This window comes from Oncorhynchus gorbuscha, linkage group LG25 (assembly GCF_021184085.1).
Source record: "Oncorhynchus gorbuscha isolate QuinsamMale2020 ecotype Even-year linkage group LG25, OgorEven_v1.0, whole genome shotgun sequence".
In the NCBI taxonomy this organism is placed as follows: domain Eukaryota; kingdom Metazoa; phylum Chordata; class Actinopteri; order Salmoniformes; family Salmonidae; genus Oncorhynchus; species Oncorhynchus gorbuscha.
Window position 1 is genome coordinate 4,164,186 of NC_060197.1, and position 26,032 is coordinate 4,190,217.

At 45.5% G+C, this 26,032-nt stretch overlaps 1 protein-coding gene across 4 annotated transcripts in view; it reads right to left on the reverse strand.

Moving 5' to 3' along the window:
• The window catches only part of LOC124014212 (muscarinic acetylcholine receptor M2-like), a 105,244-nt gene that overhangs the window by 19,172 nt on the left and 60,040 nt on the right, over positions 1–26,032 (reverse strand). Inside the window, exon 1 of one of the 4 annotated variants that reach the window (XM_046328985.1) lies at positions 20,306–20,424. The exons of the other annotated variants lie outside the window; for them this stretch is intronic. The gene's annotated coding sequence lies outside the window, so the exon portion shown is untranslated. Of the gene's footprint in view, positions 1–20,305; positions 20,425–26,032 lie in introns of those variants that run through there. 4 annotated transcript variants of the gene reach the window in all.

Sequence of the window (26,032 nt, forward strand, 5' to 3'; positions counted from 1 at the left end):
GATGCAGAGCCTCGGTCCGATGCCATCAAAATGTCATTTACCACCTTCACAAGTGCCGTCTCAGTGCTATGATGGGGTCTAAAACCAGACTGAAGCATTTCGTATACATTGTTTGTCTTCAGGAAGGCAGTGAGTTGCTGCGCAACAGCCTTCTCTAAAATCTTTGAGAGGAATGGAAGATTTGATATAGGCCGATAGTTTTTTATATTTTCTGGGTCAAGGTTTGGCTTTTTCAAGAGAGGCTTTATTACTGCCACTTTTAGTGAGTTTGGTACACATCCAGTGGATAGAGAGCCGTTTATTATGTTCAACATAGGAGGGCCAAGCACAGGAAGCAGCTCTTTCAGTAGTTTAGTTGGAATAGGGTCCAGTATACAGCTTGAAGGTTTAGAGGCCATGATTATTTTCATCATTGTGTCAAGAGATATAGTACTAAAACACTTGAGCGTCTCTCTTGATCCTAGGTCCTGGCAGAGTTGTGCAGACTCAGGACAACTGAGGTTTGGAGGAATACGCAGGTTTAAAGAGGAGTCCGTAATTTGCTTTCTAATAATCATAATCTTTTCCTCAAAGAAGTTCATGAATTTATCACTGCTAAAGTGCAAGTCATCCTCTCTTGGGGAATGCTGCTTTTTAGTTAGCTTTGCCACAGTATCAAAAAGGAATTTCGGATTGTTCTTATTTTCCTCAATTAAGTTAGAAAAATAGGACGATCGAGCAGCAGTAAGGGCTCTTCGGTACTGCACGGTACCATCCTTCCAAGCTAGTCGGAAGACTTCCAGTTTGGTGTGGCGCCATTTCCGTTCCAATTTTCTGGAAGCTTGCTTCAGAGCTCGGGTATTTTCTGTGTACCATGGAGCTAGTTTCTTATGAGACATTTTTTTAGTTTTTAGGGGTGCAACTGCATCTAGGGTATTGCGCAAGGTTAAATTGAGATCCTCAGTTAGGTGGTTAACGGATTTTTGTCCTCTGGCGTCCTTGGGTAGGCAGAGGGAGTCTGGAAGGGCATCAAGGAATCTTTGTGTTGTCTGTGAATTTATAGCACGACTTTTGATGTTCCTTGGTTGGGGTCTGAGCAGATTATTTGTTGCAATTGCAAACGTAATAAAATGGTGGTCTGATAGTCCAGGATTATGAGGAAAACATTAAGATCCACAACATTTATTCCATGGGACAAAACTAGGTCCAGCGTATGACTGTGAGAGTGAGTGGGTCCAGAGACATGTTGGACAAAACCCACTGAGTCGATGATGGCTCCAAAAGCCTTTTGGAGTGGGTCTGTGGACTTTTCCATGTGAATATTAAAGTCACCAAAGATTAGAATATTATCTGCAATGACTACAAGGTCTGATAGGAATTCAGGGAACTCAGTGAGAAACGCTGTATATGGCCCAGGAGGCCTGTAAACAGTAGCTATAAAAAGTGATTGAGTAGGCTGCATAGATTTCATGACTAGAAGCTCAAAAGACGAAAACGTCATTTTCTTTTTTGTAAATTGAAATTTGCTATCGTAAATGTTAGCAACACCTCCGCCTTTGCGGGATGCACGGGGGATATGGTCACTAGTGTAGCCAGGAGGTGAGGCCTCATTTAACACAGTAAATTCATCAGGCTTAAGCCATGTTTCAGTCAGGCCAATCACATCAAGATTATGATCAGTGATTAGTTCATTGACTATAATTGCCTTTGAAGTAAGGGATCTAACATTAAGTAGCCCTATTTTGAGATGTGAGGTATCATGATCTCTTTCAGTAATGACAGGAATGGAGGTGGTCTTTATCCTAGTGAGATTGCTAAGGCAAACACCGCCATGTTTAGTTTTGCCCAACCCAGGTCGAGGCACAGACACGGTCTCAATGGTGATAGCTAAGCTGACTACACTAACTATGCTAGTGGCAGACTCCACTATGCTGGCAGGCTGGCTAATAGCCTGCTGCCTGGCCTGCACCCTATTTCATTGTGGAGCTAGAGGAGTTAGAGCCCTGTCTATGTTGGCAGATAAGATGAGAGCACCCCTCCAGCTAGGATGGAGTCCGTCACTCCTCAGCAGGTCAGGCTTGGTCCTGTTTGTGGGCGAGTCCCAGAAAGAGGGCCAATTATCTACAAATTCTATCTTTTGGGAGGGGCAGAAAACAGTTTTCAACCAGCGATTGAGTTGTGAGACTCTGCTGTAGAGCTCATCACTCCCCCTAACTGGGAGGGGGCCAGAGACAATTACTCGATGCCGACACATCTTTCTAGCTGATATGCACGCAGAAGCTATGTTGCGCTTGGTGATCTCTGACTGTTTCATCCTAACATCGTTGGTGCCGACGTGGATAACAATATCTCTATACTCTCTACACTCGCCAGTTTTAGCTTTAGCCAGCACCATCTTCAGATTAGCCTTAACGTCGGTAGCCCTGCCCCGGGTAAACAGTGTATGATCGCTGGATGATTCGCTTTAAGTCTAATACTGCGGGTAATGGAGTCGCCAATGACTAGAGTTTTCAATTTGTCAGAGCTAATGGTGGGAAGCTTCGGCGTCTCAGACCCCGTAACGGGAGGAGTAGAGACCAGAGAAGACTCGGCCTCTGACACCGACCCGCTGCTTAATGGGGAGAACCGGTTGAAAGTTTCTGTCTGCTGAATGAGCGACACCGGTTGAGCGTTCCTACAGCATTTCCTACCAGAAACCGTGAGAAAGTTGTCCGGCTGCGGGGACTGTGCCAGGGGATTTATACTACTATCTGTACTTACTGGTGGCACAGACGCTGTTTCATCCTTTCCTACACTGAAATTACCCTTGCCTAACGATTGCGTCTGAAGCTGGGCTTGCAGTACAGCTATCCTCGCCGTAAGGCGAGCACAGCGGCTGCAATTAGAAGGCATCATGTTAATGTTACTACTTAGCTTCGGCTGTTGGAGGTCCTGACGAATCGTGTCCAGATAAAGCGTCCGGAGTGAAAAAGTCGAGGAAAAAATAAATATATGAACGGTAATTAAAAAGTGAAACCCGTAAAGTTGTCAGGTAGCAAAATAGGTTGGCAACAAAACGCACAGCAATTTGAAAACAAGCCTGCAAGTTACCAGGGGAACTATATGACCAGGGGAACTATAAGACCAGGGAAACTATACGATCAGGGGAACTGACCAGGGAAACTATAAGACCAGGGAAACTATAAAACCAGGGAAACTATAAGACCAGGGAAACTATATGAGCAGGGAAACTATAAGACCAGGGGAACTATATGACCAGGGGAACTATAAGACCAGGGAAACTATAAGACCAGAGAAACTATACGACCAGGAGAACTATAAGACCAGGGGAACTATAAGACCAGGGAAACTATACAACCAGGGGAACTATAAGACCGGGGAAACTATACGACCAGGGGTACTATAAGACCAGGGGAACTATAAGACCAGGGAAACTATAAGACGAGGGAAACTATACAATCAGGGGAACTATACGACCAGGGGAACTATAAGACCAGGGAAACTATATGACCAGAGAAGCTATACGACCAGAGAAGCTATACCACCAGGGGAGCTATAAGACCAGGGGAACTATAAGACCAGGGAAACTATAAGACCAGAGAAACTATACGACCAGGGGAACTATAAGACCAGGGGTACTATAAGACCAGGGAAACTATACAACCAGGGGAACTATAAGACCAGGGAAACTATAAGACCAGGGGAACTATAAGACCAGGGAAACTATAAGACCAGGGGAACTATAAGACAAGCGGAACTATAAGACCAGGGGAACTATACGATCAGGGGAACTGACCAGGGAAACTACACGACCAGGGAAACTATAAGACCAGGGGAACTATAAGACCAGAGAAACTATACGACCAGGGAACTATAAGACCAGGGAAACTATAAGACCAGGGAAACTATAAGATCAGGGAACTATAAGAATAGGGAAACTATATGATCAGGGGAACTGACCAGAGAAACTATAAGACCAGGGAAACTATAAAACCAGGGAAACTATAATACCAGGGAAACTATATGACCAGGGGAACTATATGACCAGGGGAACTATAAGACCAGGGAAACTATACGATCAGGGGAACTGACCAGGGAAACTATAAGACCAGGGAAACTATAAAACCAGGGAAACTATAAGACCAGGGAAACTATATGAGCAGGGAAACTATAAGACCAGGGGAACTATATGACCAGGGAAACTATAAGACCAGAGAAACTATACGACCAGGAGAACTATAAGACCAGGGGAACTATAAGACCAGGGAAACTATACAACCAGGGGAACTATAAGACCGGGGAAACTATACGACCAGGGGTACTATAAGACCAGGGGAACTATAAGACCAGGGAAACTATAAGACGAGGGAAACTATACAATCAGGGGAACTATACGACCAGGGAACTATAAGACCAGGGAAACTATATGACCAGAGAAGCTATACGACCAGAGAAGCTATACCACCAGGGGAGCTATAAGACCAGGGGAACTATAAGACCAGGGAAACTATAAGACCAGAGAAACTATACGACCAGGGGAACTATAAGACCAGGGGTACTATAAGACCAGGGAAACTATACAACCAGGGGAACTATAAGACCAGGGAAACTATAAGACCAGGGGAACTATAAGAACAGGGAAACTATAAGACCAGGGGAACTATAAGACAAGGGAAACTATAAGACCAGGGGAACTATACGATCAGGGGAACTGACCAGGGAAACTACACGACCAGGGAAACTATAAGACCAGGGGAAACTATAAGACCAGAGAAACTATACGACCAGGGGAACTATAAGACCAGGGAAACTATAAGACCAGGGAAACTATAAGATCAGGGAACTATAAGAATAGGGAAACTATACGATAAGGGGAACTGACCAGGGAAACTATAATACCAGGGAAACTATAAGACCAGGGGAACTATATGACCAGGGGAACTATAAGACCAGGGAAACTATAAGACCAGGGGAACTATAAGACCAGGGAAACTATAAGACCAGGGGAACTATAAGACAAGGGAAACTATAAGACCAGGCGAACTATACGATCAGGGGAACTGACCAGGAAAACTATACGACCAGGGAAACTATAAGACCAGGGGAACTATAAGACCAGAGAAACTATACGACCAGGGGAACTATAAGACCAGGGAAACTATAAGACCAGGGAAACTATAAGATCAGGGAACTATAAGAATAGGGAAACTATACAATAAGGGGAACTGACCAGGGAAACTATACGATCAGGGGAACTGACCAGGGAAAGTATAAGACCAGGGAAACTATAAAACCAGGGAAACTATAAGACCAGGGAAACTATAAGACCAGGGGAACTATATGACCAGGGGAACTATATGACCAGGGGAACTTTTAGACCAGGGGAACTATTAGACCAGGGAAACTATAAAACCAGGAAACTATAAGACCAGGGAAACTATAAGACCAGGGAAACTATAAGACCAGGGGAACTATATGACCAGGGGAACAATAAGACCAGGGGAACTGTAAGACCAGGGGAACTATAAAACCAGAGAAGCAATACGACCAGGGGAACTATAAGACCAGGGAAACTATAAGACCAGGGAAACTAGTGATGGTATACTTTCTACGCTTGGCAACTGTTATTATTAAATAAATATTTTGTTTTACACCTTCAGGTGTTCGTCACATACCCTTCACCTTTGGACCTGGAGTTACTCACCGTAATAGGACCAAGTGTCCCACGACATTGAACCGTGTCATGCCTTAGTCCCACGAGACTAAATGGTATAGTCACCGTGTCATGCCTTAGTCCCACGAGACTAAATGGTATAGTCACTTAGCCTAACATCCTAAGACATTGCTATATACACCCCATGCATGGACCCACATGGTAACAAAGAGAGGAAGCCCTCTGTTTTATTTTGGTCACTCTAGCAAGTGGAAATCCACTCCCTGTTTTTATTTAAGCAAAGCCCTTTACAATCAGTCTACTTGTCCTCTGGATACCCTAGCCAATCCTAGGGTATCCAACCCGATCCTGCCCCTCCCCAAATCCCCAGTCCCTGTTGTTATTATCTTCTTCCAGAATGACGTCAAAGTTCACGTTTCACTGCACATCCCCTCCGTTCTGGTAATTCCCCGGGCTCCACTTTTGGGTGAAGGTGAAGGTGCTGACGATGGAAGTAAGCCTGCTGATGCTGCAATCCCTGGCTGACCGCGAGCAGAGATGCTCGGCCCTCTCCTTCCTGTTTTTCAGATTTTCACGATGAATTCCCGCCTTTATGGCCTCCTGCTCCCTCCGACCCCGAATTAGCTGTAGCTCAGCAGGAGTGAGAGTTACATCCAACCCCCGAGTCACGACACATGCTCACCTCTCACCATTACCAATAACAGGGGAGGTTAGTATGTCTTGGGGGTATGATCTTTGACAGTGTGTAACTTTCTCACTCATCAGTATTCACAATTAATTTCTCCATTGTTTTCAGCAATACAATGTAGCTCATTATTTGAATTCTTTATTTTATACAGTCTTTATTGCTCAGCTTTATCAAAACGTGTCAATCATTTCTGAACTCACTCTATATCCCCCAGTGATTGGTGCCGAGACACAAAACGTGACAGGGAGATAATGGTGCCATTACATGGTGCCTGTGAGGTGAATAATGGTATCTCCCCTGCAGTCGTTGACTTACAGGTGTAGGCTTCCAGCTGTACAGCGGCCCCGCTGTGCGTGTGTACAGTTCAAACCGCCTGAGGCGAGGCCTGCAGGCTCAAGCATGGCCATCAATCATTGAGGTTGCCTCTCATCAGTCATCAGTCATCACTGAGATCCAGTGCACCTGGGTGATCTACACCATAGACTGCATTCATACACAAAAGCACACATCTCAGGCTCCTAAAGATTTAGTTTATTTTTGATTGCCCTGTCATGTACACTGTTTTCTCCTTGGCTAAAACCTATTTTTTAACGTTAGATTATCTTATGAATATATCTATATTTGTATTGCCTTCCTGTGATTTGTGTTGTAGTCCCATCTCCCATGTCATTGATTTCCACTGTCCCCATTTCCCCATGTTCAGTAAGTTTAAAAAATAAACGCCAAGGAGAGTAAGTTGCTGCTGTGGGGTGGATATGTGAGTATTGTTCCACATTTGGACTTAGCTGGTCCTGGAGCTGGATCACTAGAGCTGAAAATTGCCTGTGCTCTTTGGGAGGCAGTGTCATGACTTACACGAGGTCGGCTTCTCTCCTTGTTCGGGCAGTGTTCTGCGGTCGGCTCCTCTCCTTGTTCGGGCAGTGTTCTGCGGTCGGCTCCTCTCCTTGTTCGGGCAGTGTTCGGCGTTCGGCTCCTCTCCTTGTTCGGGCAGTGTTCTGCGGTCGGCTCTTCTCCTTGTTCGGGCAGTGTTCTGCGGTCGGCTCCTCTCCTTGTTCGGGCAGTGTTCTGCGGTCGGCTCCTCTCCTTGTTCGGGCAGCGTTCGGCGTTCGGTTCCTCTCCTTGTTCGGGCAGCGTTCGGCGGTCGGCTCCTCTCCATGTTCGGGCAGTGTTCGGCGGTCGGCTCCTCTCCTTGTTCGGGCAGCGTTCGGCCTTCGGCTCCTCTCCTTGTTCGGGCAGCGTTCAGCGGTCGGCTCCTCTCCTTGTTGGGGCAGTGTTCGGCGGTCGACGTCACCGGCCCTCTAGCCATCGCCGCTCCATTTTTCATTGTTCCATTTGTTTTGTCTTGTTCCCCGCACACCTGGTTATCATTCCCTAATTACATTGTGTTATATATATATATATTATATATTATATAATATATATATATATATATATATATATATATATATATATATATATATATATATATATATATATATATATATATATATATATATATATATATATATTCCTCTGTTCCCCCCCATGTCCTTGTGTGGAGTTATTTGTTTTGTTACATGTTCAGTGTGTTGCGCCAGGCTGGTTATTTCCTCCCTGGGTATTCTTGTGTAACCCATAGGAGGTTGGATTATTACGTTTGTTTTTGTGACTGTATTTAGCGCAGTTCTCTTTTGCATGTTGGCTGGAGGTTTGACGCTGTTGTGTCCGCTCACTGTGCTTCTGCCCAATAAAGAGTGTGCCTGCTCACAACTCTCTGCTCTCCTGCACCTGTCTTCAAACACCAGTAGCGCATACGCTGACAGGCAGGGAGGGCCAACTTCTCCCTTTTTCTGCATTTATGTGGGTATCCATTTTCTATGTACTGTCTAACCCCAGACAAGTCAGATCACCAGTATGCAAAACATAAAGACATTTTTTCCCGAAATCTAATAAATCAAACTGATAGTTTTGACCAAAATGTTTTTTTTAGGTTTACTTTCCAGGTCATATTTGTTAGATTCACAAGCGATATTCTGACTTCACGTATGTCCTGGGAGACACACAAGCATAATTTCATCTTGATTCTGTATAAAACATGCAAGGGAATGTGATTACAGGGGAACGGGTTATTTAGCTGCACTTAAAGTGATGCATTATGCTGACACCCCAGGGTACAGATTCTCATTCCCATCTCTGAGCACTGATTCAAGGTAAAGCCCAGGGCAGTTACCCCCTGTTTCAGATGATTAGATGCGTTTTTATTGCCTGCTCTCCATGGGAATACACAGGGTTAAGGCCTTTGTTTACTGAGCTGTTTGTGGCGAGGCATGCCTGGAATACACAAGCCTTCCTCGCTGCATCACAGCAGAACATTGTTTTCGGGATAGTAAAACGCTTTCACGTGTACACTTGAACGACTAAAATCAGACATAAAGTATGTAGAAAAACAGATAATGAGAACTAACAATCTCCTAAATTAAAGTCGGGGAGAACCCCATTAATTTTGTTATAATGTTTGAGTCACTCAGATAGTATAAGAACATGACAGAAGCCGTGACAAATTGTATAGAATTGCTGGAAATAAGCTTGAAAAGAAATCTCTGCAGCCAAGAGGACGGCCTCAAAAATGTTGGGTCAGAGACATCACCATGGGTCACACCCACTACCACGCCCCCCCACGATCAATAACGTTCAACACTCCTCTCAGTGGTATTACATGGGTCTGTTCCAGGAAGAACATATCAGGTTAGTTACGAATGCTGCTGAGCTTAAGGGCAGGCTGATTCCAGCGCAGTTAGTAGTGGGGAAATAAATGCTTATATTGAATGTCTGCAGTTCTATCTAAAGAGGTTGTCTTAGGATCAAAGTTGTCTTTTAGTGGAATGTCAGAATCAGACTGTCACGTCTGTCGGACAAAGGAGAAAAGGTGCAGCGTGGTATGCGTACATTCTAATTTATTAAAAGAATGAACACTGAACAAACGAACAAAACGTGACACTAATATGAATAGTGCAGACTGGCAACTAAACATAGACCAAGAACCCACAAACACAAAAGGGAAAATGGCCACCTAAATATAATCCCCAATCAGAGACAACGATAAACAGCTGCCTCTGATTGGGAACCATATCAGGCCACCATAGACATATAAATACCTAGACCTTCAAAACCCCTAGACATACAAAAACCCCAGACATACAGAAACCCTAGACAATACAAAACTAGCATACCCACCCTCGTCACACCCTGACCCAACCAAAATATAAAGAAAACAGAGATATTAAAGGTCAGAGTGTGACACAGACTACATGTTGCTCAAGTCACCAATGTGTACACACACACACATCTGAAAATGTTATTATGTGAAAATCAGTCAGAGCGGCATTTAGACTGTACTAGGCGTTGTGTCCATGCCCTATTGTCTGTACAAACCCATTTGAATGAAAGTGTTTTGAAATTGTTTACAGATGAAATGTTTATCTTTCATCTCAGCTGAGCTCCTGTGGATTTTCAACTGCCACTGTGAGGTTGACAACCCGGTTAGGTAAATATTGGCTCGTTTCATCACAAGTGTGTGTTAAGTGCATGCAAAATGGGAAATGGTATTGAATACACCCACACATCAATGAACTGCCAGTATGTTATATTTGTGATTCCTATAGGCTATTGGAGCATTGTGGTGTTAGTCATTGGAAGTTTAATGGTTATGATCTTGTCGAGTTGGTGGATGCCATCTTAGAAAATGGCACCAAAAAATGTAAAAAAGACAATTTCCACGATCTACTCTCATAAGGCTATATGGTGATGAATGCGTTCATGAAGACTGTAATCTTCAGTCGCTGGATTATGCATACTGTATGTAGTTAATTCAATATGGTAGGCGTTCATTTCCTTGGAGCATCAAACCCAGTGGGATCATAATGTGAGCAACAAGACCTTTCCCTTGACAGCAGCCTGGAGAAACCTATACATTTGAACCCAGAGCGTGATCCACTTCTCATGGGATGTACCTCCCATGGAAAGATGTCTCTCTGATATTGCAAACAGCTTGGGAGGCAGACAGGCAGTCATCAGATCAAATCAAAGGTGATTTTTTACATGCGCCGAATACAACATGTGTAGACCTTACCGTGAAATGCATACTTACAAGCCCTTAACCAACAATGTAGTTCAAGGAATAGAGTTAAGAAAATATTTACTAAATAAACTAAAGTAAAAATAAAAATTACATAAAAACAGGGCTATATACAGGGGGTACCGGTACCGAGTCAATGTGAGGGGGTACAGGTTATTCGAGGTAATTTGTAATGTGACTATGCACAGATAATAAACAGCGAGTAGCAGCAGTGTAAAAACAAAGGGTCAATGTATATAGTCCGGGTGGCCATTTAATGAATTATTCAGCAGTCTTATGGCTGTGGGGTAGAAGGGGACTTTTTGGTCCTAGACTTGGCGCTCCGGTACCACTTGCCGTGCGGTAGCAGAGAGAACAGTCTATGACTTGGGTGACTGGAGTCTTTGACAATTTTTGATAACTTCCTCTGACACCCCCTAGTGTATAGGTCCTTCATGTCAGGAAGCTTGGCCCCTGTGATGTACTGGGCAATACGCATTACCCTCTCTAGTGTCTTTTTGAGGATCGGGGGACCCATGCCAAATCTTTTCAGTCTCCTGAGGGGGAAAGGTATTGTCGTGCCCTCTTTACAACTGTTGTGGTGTGCTGGACCATGATAGTTCATTGTTGATGTGGATACCAATGAACTTGAAACTCTCGACCAGCTCCATTTCAGCCCTGTCGATGTTAATGGGGGCCTGTCCGACCCTCCTTTTCATATAATCGACAAACTGCTCCTTTGTCTTGCTCACATTGAGGGAGAGGTTGTTGTCCTGGCACCACACTGCTAGGTCTCTGACCTCCTCCCTATAGGCTGTCTCATCGTTGTCGGTGATCAGGCCTACCACTGTTGTGTCGTCATCAAACTTAATGATGGTGTTGGAGTCGTGCTTGGCCACACAGTCATAGGTGAACAGGGAGTACAGGAGGGGACTAAGCACACAACCTTGAGGGGCCTCACTGTTGAGTATCAGCGTGGCAGATGTGTTGTTGCCTACCACCTGGGGGCAGCCTGTCAGGAAATCCAGGATCCAGTTGCAGAGGGAGGTGTTTAGTCCCAGGGTTCTTAGCTCAGTGATGAGCTTTGTGGGCTCTAAGGTGTTGAACGCTGAGCTGTAGTCAATGAACAGCATTCTCACATAGTTGTTCCTTTTGTCCAGGTGGGAAAGGGTAGTGTGGAGTGTGATTGAGATTGCGTCATCTGTGGATCTGTTGGGGTAGTATGTGAATTGGAATGGGTTTCCGGCATGGTGTTGATGTGAGCCATCACCAGCCTTTCAAAGCACTTCATGGCTACCGACGTGAGTGCTACAGGGCGGTATTCATTTAGGCAGGTTACCTTCGCTTTCTTGGGCACAGGGACTATGGTGGTCTGTTTGAAAAATGTAGGTATTACAGACTCGGTCAGGGAGAGGTTAGAAATGTCAGTGAAGATACTTGCCAGTTGGTCCGTGTATGCTTTGAATACATGTCCTGGTAATCCGTCTGGCCCTGCGGCTTTGTGAATGTTGACCTGTTTTAAGGTCTTGCTCACATTGGCCATGGTGAGCGTGATCACACAGTCACCCAGAACAGCTGGTGTTCTCATGCATGCTTCAGTGTTGCTTTCTGGTAGGCTCGTGTCACTGGGCAGCTCTTGGCTGTTTCCCTTTGTAGTCCGTAATATTTGTCAAGCCCTGCCACATCCGACGAGCGTCAGAGCTGGTATAGTAGGATTTAATCTTAGTTCTGTATTGATGCTTTGGCTTTTTGACGGTTCATCTGAGGGCATAGTGGATTAGTGTCCCTCTTCTTGAAAGCGGTAGCTGTAGTCTTTAGCTCGATGTGGATATTGCCTGTAATCCATGGCTTCTGGTTGGGAAATATACGTACAGTCACTGTGGGGATGGCATCTTCGATGCACTTATTGATGAAGCTGGTGACTGTGATGGTATACTCTTCAATGCCACTGGAGGAATTCTGGAACATGTTCCAGTCTGTGCTATCAAAACAGTCCTGTAGCGTAGCATCCTTGTGATCTGACATTACATTACATTACATTTAAGTTATTTAGCAGACGCTCTTATCCAGAGCGACTTACAAATTGGTGCATTCACCTTATGACACTTCCGTATTGAGCGAGTCACTGGTACTTCTTGCTTTAGTTTTTGCTTGCCAGCTCTATATTATCTGTGGCGTCGTTCAGCCACATCTCGGTGAAACATAAGATATTACAGTTTTTAATGTCCCATTGGTAGGACAGTCGTAGATCATCCAGTTTGTTTTCCAATGATTGCACATTGGCTGGAGGAAAAGGGGGTGCCTTGTAGGAATTTGCTGATGAGTAGGTAAACCACCACTTCCCTCCGTATTATTGGCCAACGTGGAATCACAAATACTTACAATGTACCCCGCCCTCCTCCCCCTTTTCCTCCATCTTTTCTTCAGCTGATGACTGAGATTTGGGCCTTGTCTTGACAAAGCAGTATATCCTTTGCTTCGGAATCTTAAAATACAAACATCTTCATCCAGTTTGAGGTGAGTAATCGCTGTTCTGATGTTCAGAAGCTCTTTTCGGTCATAAGAGATGGCAACATTATCAGCAACATTATGTACAAAATGAGTTACAAACAATACGAAAAAATAAGGATTAGGAGCCCGTAAAACAGCAGCCATCCCCTCTGACGCCATATACAGTTCACAGGCCCCGCTGAAGTGGCAGAGTAGACACAAAGCACGAGGGGTTAATGGAGAGCTGACAAGCAGTAAATGACATTCAGCGCAATGGAAAAACACTCTAGGCTGTGCAAACACTGCCTGCTGTCCTCTCCAGAGATCACTGACGGGCCATGTGGCACTGTACGTGTGTAGAAGATGGAAGTGTGTGTGTATGTGTGTGTGTGTGTGCGCGCATGTGTGTGTGTGTCTGTGTGTGTGTGTGTCTGTGAGTGTGTGTGCACGTGTGTGTGTGTTGTGCATGAAGAGCAGAGTAACCTTGATCCTCCCAGATAGTATGTGACACCTCCTCATCGACTTGGGTCGGTCCCCACTGTGAGGGTTAACCGAATCATAAAAACACCTCTGCTCTCCCTCCATTGCTTCCTTTGCTTTAGATCACGTCAAACTCAGTCCACAGAGGGCCGAGTGTCTGCGGGTTTTCACTCCTCCCTTGTACTTGATTTATGAATTAAGGTCACCTATTAGTAAGGAACTCCCCTCACCTGGTTGTCTAGGTCTTCATTGAAAGGAAAGAATCAAAACCAGCAGACACTAGGCTCTCCATGGGTTGAGGTTGACACCTCTGCTTTAGATTAACCCCCTCTACTCCTTAGAAGATGAAGAGCCCACAACCTGACCTTTACATGCCACTTCCTAGAAATTACATTCATCCTGATGTACCACAAATGATACTTTCCAAATACAAGGTCTGTCAGTTTAAAGTGTCCCCTATTCCTCTCCCCTGTCTGCACAGCTCTCTGAGAATGCACATATATGTGCTTACTCATATGCTGGCTAGTTTTCTACAGCAGTCTCCAACGCCATCTGTGAAAAATGACAGTGTCATGTACGACCTCTAGCGTCCTGTCAGACCACACCAACAATAGGGCTGTGCTGATTTACAGCATTAGAGGAGGAGCTCTTTACACAGGAACAACATAGCAAATGCCACAAAATAGACCTTGGACAATGTAATGCAAAGGTTTAACTCATAGGTCATTCCTGAAGATGAAGCATTAGCCAACTGTAGGACTAACTGTTGTGCTCTACGAAGTTTATCTAAAAAATGTAGTCCTTCCTTGCCCAGTTATGCAAATACCACAGTATGACAGTATGAATATGCAAAGTTGTTTTGTCAGATGAAGAGCAAGAAAAATATAACCTATCACTTAGCCTGCTTTCAATTGGTAACAGTTTCTGAGCCATGTGGGCAGGTCAAATATCGCACGGTGATTTGCCAAAATTGCTATAGAAAACAAAGATACACACAGCCCAAATTCTAATGACAAAAAAACAAAGTTCTCAAGCAGACGAGTCAATTTCCTCCTGTCAAATTGAGTGTCCCCGTGTGGCTGCCGCCACTTGACAAACACAATCCCGCTGCTTACCCAAATGCTACCAATATTGCCTTTCACTACACATTACTGCGTTCATAATTGACCTTTGACTGAAAAACACTGGACGTATGTTTCCTGTGTGAGATGAACGGTAATTAGCAGTCTTTGTGTATTGGTGAAGTTCGGTGCATTTTCAGTAATCTTGCGATCATATAAAATGTAAACTAGATACCATGTTTTTGGAGTTAGGACAACCATTGTTTATGCACTGAAAGAATGCTGCTGGGGGACTCTCCTGTTGTCCACAGCCATCCATACTATGCATGGCAATGAGCGGGCCTGCCGCACCGCCTCTCCACTCTCTAGGTGTTTGTGGCTCAGTAGTCGTATCACGTTGCAGAAATAACCCATTGGCCCTGCCCTGCGCTGAGGCCTCCTCTATAATGGCTTGGTTCCATTACGCCCTGTGCTACAGTGAAGGTCCAGAGCCAGCTGTCTCACAGGTACAGGAAGAGGAACAGGTGTCTGGATCTTTTACAGATGCTGGGAACAAACTTGGAGCAACATGGAATTAGGGAATTAATGGAAACAATTTGGTCAAGTAATTAGATTATGGAAATGAAGCACACCTGGTGTGAAGGAGTACATCCTCCAATCTGATGAACAAAGTCTTCAGTGATTATGAATAGAGCAATCTACAGTACACTACATATACAAATTTGTACATATAGAAATTTGGCTATTTCAGCCACACCCTTTTCTGACAGGTGTATAACATCGAGCACACAGCAATAATCTCCATAGACAAACATTGGCAGTAGAATGGCCTCACTGAAGAGCTTAGTGACTTTCAACGTGGCTCCGTCACCTTTCCAACAAGTCACTTCGTCAGATTTCTGCCCTGTTCCAGTGAAGGGAAATCGTAAAGCTACAGCATACATTCTAGATGATTCTGTGCTTCCAACTTTGTGGCAACAGTTTGGGGAAGGTCCTTTCTTGTTTTAACATGACAATGCCCCCGTGCACAAAGCGACGTCCATAAAGATTTCTTTTTTTGAGATTGGTGTGGAAGAACATAACTGGCCTGCAGAGCCCTGACCTTAACCCCATCGAACAACAGTGGGATGAATTGGAACGCTGACTGCGAGCCAGGCCTAATCGTCCAACATCAGCTCCGGGAAAGCCTTGGAAGGCTATCCCGTAGCAATGTGGAAAGCCTTCCCAGAAGAATGGAGGCTGTTATATCAGCAAGGGGGGGGGACCAGCTACATATTAATGGCCATGATTTTGGAATGAGATGTTCGACAAGCAGGTGTCCACATAGTAGTGTATGTAAGGACTTTGGAATGTGATGATTTGGTGAAATGGAAGTGTGAACAAAAACATTATTTATATTGGTCGCTGAATGTTGATAATACTGGTATGATATGGTTAGTATGGTGGTTTTGAGGATCTATAACGACTCTAGCCTCATTCTGTGCATTGCCTTTTCACTGCATTAAGAGAGTTCATCTCGTTCTCTCTCTCTCTGAATGTATTACATTGAGGACATCAATTGACTCTGGGTAATGAGCCCTTATTGCACGAGTGCAGTCACTTGTTGTACAGTGCAGGGTTCAGTCTCATAATGTGTGGGATGTGGAGGACTCAATGCACTACCCACTTTATGGGAGAGACAAGGGCAAGAGATATGCATTCAGGTCAAGATGAAATGTTTTCTTTAGTAGATTAAGGCCATTTGAAACGCCGCGTCTGAGTGGTTTTACTCTCAGCACCAAAATACCAAAGTCATGACTCGTGGAGTACTTTAGGGTTTATGCCAGTATGAACAGCCAGGACATCTCGGTGATTGGATGAGTCAAGTGTTATTTGAGAATGAACAGTGAATTGCACACCGGATTCAGCATGGTACTCAGGAGACAGTCTTTCCTAGAATGTGTTATTAGATGTTAACTTGCTGGTAGGTGTCACGCCTTGGTCTTAGTACTTTGTGTTTTCTTTAATTATTTGTTCAGGCCAGGGTGTGACATGGGTTTATTGTGTTGTCGTATTGTTTTTTTTGTAGGCATTGGGATTGTGACTGATTAGGGGTGTGTCTAGCATAGGCTTGGCTGCCTGAGGCGGTTCTCAATCAGAGTCAGGTGATTCTCGTTGTCTCTGATTGGGAACCATATTTAGGTAGCCTGGGTTTCACTGTGTATTTCGTGGGTGATTGTTCCTGTCTCTGTGTAGTGTTCACCAGATAGGCTGTAATTAGGTTTTTCACGTTCCGTTTGTTGTTTTGTATTTTTTTTGTTATTTCATGTATCGCTATATTCTTCATTAAAGAACATGAGTAACCACCACGCTGCATTTTGGTCCGACTCTCCTTCAACAGACGAACGTCGTTACAGAATCACCCACCACACCCGGACCGAGCGGCGTGGTAACAGGCAGCGACAGCAGGAGCAGCGAAGGGAGGACGTTATGGACAGCAGAAGTATGGAGTATACGACGTGGGAGGAAATAGACAGGTGGGCGGTCGACCCAGAGAGAGTGCCGGAGCCCGCCTGGGATTCGCTGGAGCAGTGCGAAGAGGGTTATAGGAGAATGTAGTTGGAGAGACAATCACGACGGCGCAGAAGAAAGCCCGTGAGTCAGCCCCAAAAATGTATTGGGGGGGCTCAGGGAGAGAGTGGCAGAGTCAGGAGATAGACCTCAACCAACTCTCCTTGTAAATCGTGAGGAGCCAAGGAGGAGACCAGAACCAGAGCCGGTGTTAGAGGTGAGCGAATCAGAGACTGTGAAGGAGTTAATGGGGAAAGTGGAGGATAGAGTAATGAGGGAGTTGCTAGCTTGGTGCTTTAGGTACAAGATTCATCTGACGGAGCGTGTCGGGGATTTGATGGCACCTGGGTCAGCGCTCCATACTTGTCCTGAGGTGCGTGTTAGTCGGCTGGTGAAAATTGTGCCAGCCTTACGCACTAGGCCTCCTGTGTACCTATCTAGCCTCGCACGTCCTGTGCCAGCCCTGCTCTCAGGCTCTCCAGTACACCTTCACGGTCCGGTCCATCCTGTGCCACCTTCACACACCAGTCCTCCGGTGGCAGCTCCCCGCACCAGGCTTCCTGTGCGTGTCCTCGATCCAGTACCACCAGTTCCAGCACCACGCACCAGGCCTTCAGTGCGCCTCGCCTGTTCAGCACCAGCCAGAGCCTTCCTCCTCTACAGCGCTGCTGGAGTCTCCCGCCTGTTTAGCGCAGCCAGAGCCTTTCTCCTCTCCTGCGCTGCCGGAGCCTCCCGCCTGTTCAGCGCAGCCAGCGTTTTTGTCCTCTCCTGCGCTGTCGGAGTCTCCCGCCTGTTCAGCACTTCCAGAGCCTTCCTCCTCTACAGCGCTGCCGGAGCCTCCTGCCTGTTCGGAGCAGCCTGAGCTGCCAGACTGCATGGAGCAGCCAGAGCTGCCAGTCGGCATGCAGCAGCCAGAGCTGCCAGTCTGCATGGAGCAGCCAGAGCTGCCAATCTGCATGGAGCAGCCAGAGCTGCCAGTCTGCATGGAGCAGCCAGAGCTGCCAGTCTACATGGAGCAGCCAGAGCTGTCAGTCTGCATGGAGCAGCCTGAGCTGTCAATCTGCATGGAGCAGCCAGAGCTGCCAGTCTGCATGGAGCAGCCAGAGCTGCCAGTCTGCATGGAGCAGCCAGAGCTGCCAGTCTGCATGGAGTAGCCAGAGCTGCCAGTCTGCATGGAGTAGCCAGAGCTGCCAGACTGCATGGAGCAGCCAGAGCTGCAAGTCTACATGGAGCAGCCAGAGCTGTCAGTCTGCATGGAGCAGCCAGAGCAGCTAGTCTGCATGGAGCAGCCAGAGCTGCCAGTCTGCATGGAGTAGCCAGAGCTGCCAGTCTGCATGGAGTAGCCAGAGCTGCCAGTCTGCATGGAGCAGCCAGAGCTGCCAGTCTACATGGAGCAGCCAGAGCTGTCAGTCTGCATGGAGCAGCCAGAGCAGCTAGATCCGCCAGTCAGCCATGATCTTCCAGATCTGCCAGTCAACCAGATTCTTCCAGATCTGCCAGTCAACCAGACTCTTCCAGATCTGCCAGTCAACCAGACTCTTCCAGATCTGCCAGTCAACCAGACTCTTCCAGATCCGCCAGCCAGCCAGGATCTGCCGGAGCCAACTACCTGCCTGAGCTTCATCTCAGTACTGGGCTTCCTCTCAGTACTGGGCTTCCCCTCAGTCCCGGGCTTCCCCTCAGTCCCGGGCTGCCCCTCAGTCCCGAGCTGCCCCTCAGTCCCGAGCTGCCCCTCAGTCCCGAGCTGCCCCTCAGTCCCGAGCTGCCCCTCAGTCCAGTGGGATTCTGGGTGAGGACTATTAGGCCATGGTCGGCGGCGAGGGTGGATTATCCCAGGACGCAAGGGGGAGGAACTATGACATTAATGGAGTGGGATCCACGTCCCGAGCCGGAGCCGCCACCATGGACAGACGCCCACCCGAACCCTCCCTATGGTTTTGAGGTGCGTCCGGGAGTCCGCACCTTGATGGGGGGGGCGGGGTTCTGTCACGCCTTGGTCTTAGTACTTTGTGTTTTCTTTCATTCTTTCTTTCATTTGTTCAGGCCAGGGTGTGACATGGGTTTATTGTGTTGTCGTATTGTTTTTTTTTGATGGCATTGGGATTGTGGCTGATTAGTGGTGTGTCTAGCATAGGCTTGGCTGCCTGAGGCAGTTCTCAATCAGAGTCAGGTGATTCTCGTTATCTCTGATTGGGAACAATATTTAGGTAGCCTGGGTTTCACTGTGTATTTCGTGGGTGATTGTTCCTGTCTCTGTGTAGTGTTCACCAGATAGGCTGTAATTAGGTTTTTCACGTTCCGTTTGTTGTTTTGTCTTTTTTTTTGTTATTTCATGTATCGCTATATTCTTCATTAAAGAACATGAGTAACCACCACGCTGCATTTTGGTCCGACTCTCCTTCAACAGACGAACGAGCTCAGAGACAGGATTGTGTCAAGCTTCACATTTCTGCAGCATTGAAGGTCCCCAAGAACACATCTGGAGGAAACCTGGCACCATCTCTACGGTGAAGCATGGTGGTGTCAACATAATGTTGTGGGGATGTTTTTCAGTGGCAGGGACTGGAAGACTAGTCAGGATTTAGGGAAAGATGAACGGTGCAAAGTACAGAGAAATCCTTGATGAAAACCTGCTTGAGATGAAAACCTGCTTGAGAGCGCTCAGGACCTCAGACTGGGGCGAAGGTTCACCATCCAACAGAACAACGACCCTAAGCCCACAGTCATGACAATACAATAGTGTCTTCGGGACAAGTCTCTGAACATCCTTGAGTGGCCCAGCCAGACCCCGGACTTGAGTCCGATCTCAAATCTCTGGAGAGACTTGAGAATAGCTGTACAGCGATGCTCCCCATCCAACCTGACAGAGCTTGATAATACTGCAGAGAAGAATGGGAGGAACTCCCCAAATACAGTTGTGCCAATACCCAAGAAGACTCAAGGCTGTAATCGCTACCAAAGGTGCTTCAACAAAGTACTGAGCTAAGTTTCTCAATACTTATGTAAATGTGATATTTCAGTTTTTATGTTTAATACATTTGCAAAAAAATAGTCTTTTTTTTGTGGGGTATTGTATGTAGATTGACGAGGGAAAAAAACAATTGAATACATTTTAGAATAAGGCTGTAACATAAAATGTGGGAAAAGTCTACTTTCTGATTGCACCGTACATAATCAGTATAATAGAGTTTATCCTACTTCAATCACAAATGGAATCTTAACCTTGTAAACTGAATAGAGTAACAGCAATCATTTAAATTCACACCATAGATATAATAAAGCATTAATACCTTTTTCCAAATACAGGCTCCCTCTTTAAAGAGAACACAGGACGCCTGTGTCGTTCTCCGCCATGATGTCACTCTCTCTCCTTCTGTGTGAATCAGCGTGGCTGTCTACTCAATCTTAATTGCCCTGTATAGTGTTCTGCCAGCATCACCGTCACCACACTCCTGTCCTCTCCCCCGTCCCCCCTCCTGCTTGTGATATATTACTCCTGCACTCTCCGTAGATGGAAAGTTCTGCTGCTCATTAAGATGGAGGAAGATAGTGGGAGTGGAAGGAATGGCAGACGAAAGGAAGGAGATAAAACATGGGCATGTTGGATTTGTTCCACTTCATTGTTTTCGTATTTTCAGCCTCTTCCTCTACCTTTCTCCTTTGACGCAGAGCTTGACGACAAAGCCAAGCTACATCGTCCTTGAGCAGGTTGTTCCATTCACCCGAATGTTCTTGCCTGCTTTCCTGGCTGCTCTCGTTTGCACAGGTCAGATAGAATAAATGTATAACACATAGGAATAGGTCTAGGGGAAATGTGTTATAGTTAATGGGAATACCTAGAACCATACTACCCTGTTCACATTACTTGGCAGTTTTTCCCAACAGGTTCTAGTTGTCTCTGAACCGCACCTTTTGAATTGTAGCTTGACTCATTTTCTTACCGCCAGGTACAATCCAGGACACACACTTGCAACCTGTGTAGCTTCCTCACAGTGGGTTGTGGGAATTGCGGTTCAATAATCATTAATGCATGAAGGTTCTCTGTGTGTCATTGACCAGCAGTAGAATCTGTCTAACACTTGTAAAGAGACAACTTCAACTGTGTCAGATAAGGGAGGAACAAAATGTGCCACATGCCAGACAAGTGGGTGACAACATTCCCTTGCAGTAATCTCCAGCCCAAAGCCCTGTGATGTGTGACTGGAAATGAAACAGGCTGAAGGATGCTAATCCACGGAATACAACCTTGATCCAAGCATCAGATTCCCAATGCACAGCAATCACAGACACTAAGACTTTGAGAGGCGATGTCAGGACAGGTGGGAGCAGAGAAGGGTGATCGTGACAGTAATCACAGACACTAAGACTTTGAGAGGCGATGTCAGGACAGGTGGGAGCAGAGAAGGGTGATCGTGACAGTAATCACAGACACTAAGACTTTGAGAGGCGATGACAGGACAGGTGGGAGCAGAGAAGGGTGATCGTGACAGTAATCACAGACACTAAGACTTTGAGAAGCGATGTCAGGACAGGTGGGAGCAGAGAAGGGTGATCGTGACAGTAATCACAGACACTAAGACTTTGAGAAGCGATGTCAGGACAGGTGGGAGCAGAGAAGGGTGATCGTGACAGTAATCACAGACACTAAGGCTTTGAGAGGCGATGTCAGGACAGGTGGGAGCAGAGAAGGGTGATCGTGACAGTAATCACAGACACTAAGACTTTGAGAGGCGATGTCAGGACAGGTGGGAGCAGAGAAGGGTGATTGTGACAGTAATCACAGACACTAAGGCTTTGAGAGGCGATGTCAGGACAGGTGGGAGCAGAGAAGGGTGATCGTGACAGTAATCACAGACACTAAGACTTTGAGAGGCGATGTCAGGACAGGTGCAAGCAGAGAAGGGTGATCGTGACAGTAATCACAGACACTAAGACTTTGAGAGGCGATGTCAGGATAGGTGGGAGCAGAGAAGGGTGATCGTGACAGTAATCACAGACACTAAGACTTTGAGAGGTGATGACAGGACAGGTGGGAGCAGAGAAGGGTGATCGTGACAGTAATCACAGACACTAAGACTTTGAGAGGCGATGACAGGACAGGTGGGAGCAGAGAAGGGTGATCGTGACAGTAATCACTTAGGTAGGTCTTACCTCTGCTTCATCTTACTGTCATTACCTCTCATTCCCCTCCCAATGCAAAAGCCTCAGTATAGATGAATACATGACAGGTTGTATATAACCCCACCACGCATGCTGCTATTAGCACAGAGTCAAAAAGAAGATGGAATTCACTCTGTACCTCAGAGCCTGGGATTTCTCACATTGTCTGCTCTCCTGACCTTAAACATGCCTGCATAGTGTGTTAATCAGCTTCCACCAGTCACTCAACATTGCTTATTGTTTATTACTTTTGCTGTGTTGGACCCAACATTATGACACTTTAGACAATGGTTACATATTTTCACCAATACCAGGTATTCTTGATTAAGTCCTCTCAAAAAGATGCTTCTGAATGTCCTATGCTCTACCCATTGACATTGTCAAGAACAAGCCTCTTAAAATTGTTTTAAAAAACAAACTCCTCCAATTAGCTCTCAGTCTCGAAAGCCCAGCTATATATTTCACAGGCACTGTCATAAATGAATCATGCTGTATATTAAACACTTCAGTTTCCCACTTTTCTCTCAACTCATTTGCATTACAGTGAGGGGCCGTCCCGGCAGGAATAGCTGTCCAAAACAGTTACTGCTTCATTAAATGATGCTCACAGAGTTTACTAATAGTGCCTGATTTCTTAGACAATGATCACATAGTTTACTTTTCAAACATGAACGGCCACAGGGGAAGAAGTGCAACAGAGATGTATGAGCAAATTCTATAATTGAGCCAGGTAAGCAGTACGATCAAGGGACTTTCCACTGGGGAAGATTGGCCTCAGTGTTCATACAGTTCTTCAACAGGGACGGACAAACCAATAAGCCGTGAAGACAGAACAAAATCAGCCTCATTAATTCATTAGGAATGTGGACGCAAGAAGAACTTATGATGCAGTGCTTTGGCAATTTGAAGACACAAGGTCTCAGCTGCACAGTTAGCCCCCCTCGGCTCTCTTGCTCTCTCTCCTCGCCTGCAGAATTGCATTCCCCAGTGTTCTGATGGACACCACAACTCAGAATCTCCAGAGGCACCAGGCTGCCGGACTTTGGAAAATAAATCCCCACTCTCATGCCCCTCGAGACACGGCTAATTGGGTTTGCGGATTGGTAGGAGCAAATACAGTGCGCCCGACACAGCATCTCATCAAAACTCGAGCCCAGAGCCAATCAAAAATCAAGGCCCAGCAGCAAAAGCATTCATTACAGCACTGACTGCGATGAAGGTTATTTTTGTTTGTCAATGTGCTGACTTTGTCAGGGGACCCGGCCTGAAGGAAACTTGCTGTCAAATCTGATTCTGTTAATTGGTGATGTCAGTTCTGAGTTAATGTGGCCTCTGGTCAGAAATGCCTTGAAAAGGGCCGTTCTTTGACCTGGATAGTTCTGCTCTTCTGACTGCAACCCTGTTTCATCGACACCATTTCTTCAGAATAGAGAAGAACCCTGCTCTGAAAGAGCACATCTAACTTCCAATTTACACACAGCAGGCAACAGGATTACCACTTGCAAACCCAGTGAGTTAATCAACAGAACCAAAATGAGCTAAACATGACTGTTTCTCCTTTTGAACATACTTATTCAGCTGTTTGCTCTACTTCAGTTGATTCGCACGAACTTTGTCCTGGTTTGCATCTTGCTTTGGGGTGTACTAGCAGCACCTTTCCAGAATGCCCTGACAGTCTTGGGTGTGTACAGCAGGCACGGAATGAGATCTCCATGAGAATTCACACGTGTGATCCTTTCACTACCTACTATGCCAACAGCCCGAGGTTTCACCAGGAGGGTTAGAGGCAGGAAGCTAAGACATACAGGTGACACTTCAGTGAGGAAACACATGTCTTGTCGCTTTACATCATGTCAACCTGTCCACATTCACTCATGTGTAGATGTATGTGCCAGCTACCGGTAGTTCCATTGTTCTGGGCTTTCCATCCCCAGTCAACATGCTTGACATTTAGCACGTTGACATACAGTATAGAGTATTGGTTTGTACTGAATATGGTTTTGGAGAGACACGACTTGACCCAATTGATGACGACAAATGCAGAGCATAGCTGTTGCTAAGCAGGATACGGAACTTTATTCATGGTTCATTAACAGTTACAAAAAGCGAATTGCCGACTGATTGAAGGTATCCTATTTGTGCATTGATAATTGATATGTTTAAAAAAAAAACGTTTTACCTTACTCTGAGCTAATGACTGCTGTGTGAATTACAAGTCTTGCTTTTTGAGTTTATATGTAGAACAAAACATACACTGCAACAGGAGAAATCGAATGCTGATTAGGGTCCTACTAGGACTTGTATGTCATGTCAAGTGAACTAAGAAAGAGCATAGAGCAGTAATCAACATTACGTTTTAGGGGGCCTCAGGAAATGCCGGCGTTGAATGTCTCTCATCTACAGAAGTACATTGTGACAAAGCATGTTTCTGCACGACTGGTTTCTCAAATGTATCAGAGCCTGTTGGAAGAGCTTTCTTGCTGCGAGTCTAAACCAACATCAGCAGACTCCTCGGGGGAAATCTGATATCTTTACTAATGGAGATCGTTGACCGATTTCATGGTCAAACACATCAATGAAGTTATTCACTGCCGAAGTCAAGAGGTTCTAAGAGCGTCTGAGGAAGCCGCCAGAAAGACTGGAAAAACAAGAATTAAGGGTTGTTTTCTGGTATATTTGGTTAATAGCAATAGTTGCAGTTTAAAATCTATAACTTTAGAAACTCTGATCTGAACACAGTGTAATGGCTTCCTCTCATGACAGTGTCGGCATTTATATCAATGCCGTTACATGAGCTGTGAGGTTCCAATGGTGGGACCTTTTCACAGGAAACATTTAGAGGTTTTTCGATGGAGTAGCCAATCTTTCACTGTTAGTCTGTAATGCTTCTGCCAATTGTCCTTTGTAAGAGTTTTGAGAGAAAGTTAGGATGAGCAGAAAAGGGGGGGGGATCATTGGCAAACATCTAGTCAAGATAGGGTAAACAACAAACATTACAAACTGATACTGGTCTAAGAAATGCGACAGTGCAAGCGAAAGGCTGGACATGAAGACAAGCGGTGGCTCCACGGGGGGAGAAGAGCTGGATGGAAACACTTCAGATCAGTACCCCATCTTGTTTTCTGAGATGGAGCTGTGTAAATGATTTCCCAAGCTGTCTGAGCTATGATGAAAATGGATGCTGCATTGGAGTATTAAGTCAGCCCCATCAGCGGCTACAGTAATTGATCGGCAGAGACCTACAAATGATAGACTAAGATTAAGAACTGTTTTATGTGACAATGGCCTCACAAAGGGCAGTAGCCCATTTTGAACATGGTAACTCAAGTGATGAAAAATGAAAGGGGCAGAATTTTCTTTCTCTACAAACTTTTAAGCTTTGAGCACAATTGACCTATTACTCCGGTGGGGGAGATGATAGATTCGGATTAATTCAAATTCATGCAGCCCTTTCTGCAAAAGCCAGATGAGGATCCATCATTCACAGAGAAATGACTGTGTTTTTGATCCCCCTCTTTGTCATACGATTCAGATGAGGGTAACTGAAAAATGATAATTGACCAGAATGAAAAAGTCCTTGTCTCTTGAGATTAAATTCACTTCTGTCTCAGCCATTGGTGGCAAGGCCAACCTACCAGTGTAACGATAGCAAATCAGTCAAACACAGAGAAAAGTTGACAAGCTGAACTATGAGGAGCCTTGAACTGCAACACTGTGGATTAACAGAAGCCCAATTTATCTGTAGTCTAATGTTTTTCTGTTCGAAAAAAACATGATTTTAGTAGTTCTCTCACATAGTGTGATGGTACATGACCTATTATTGTACAATACATTCGGTAATGTATATAAGTGTTTAC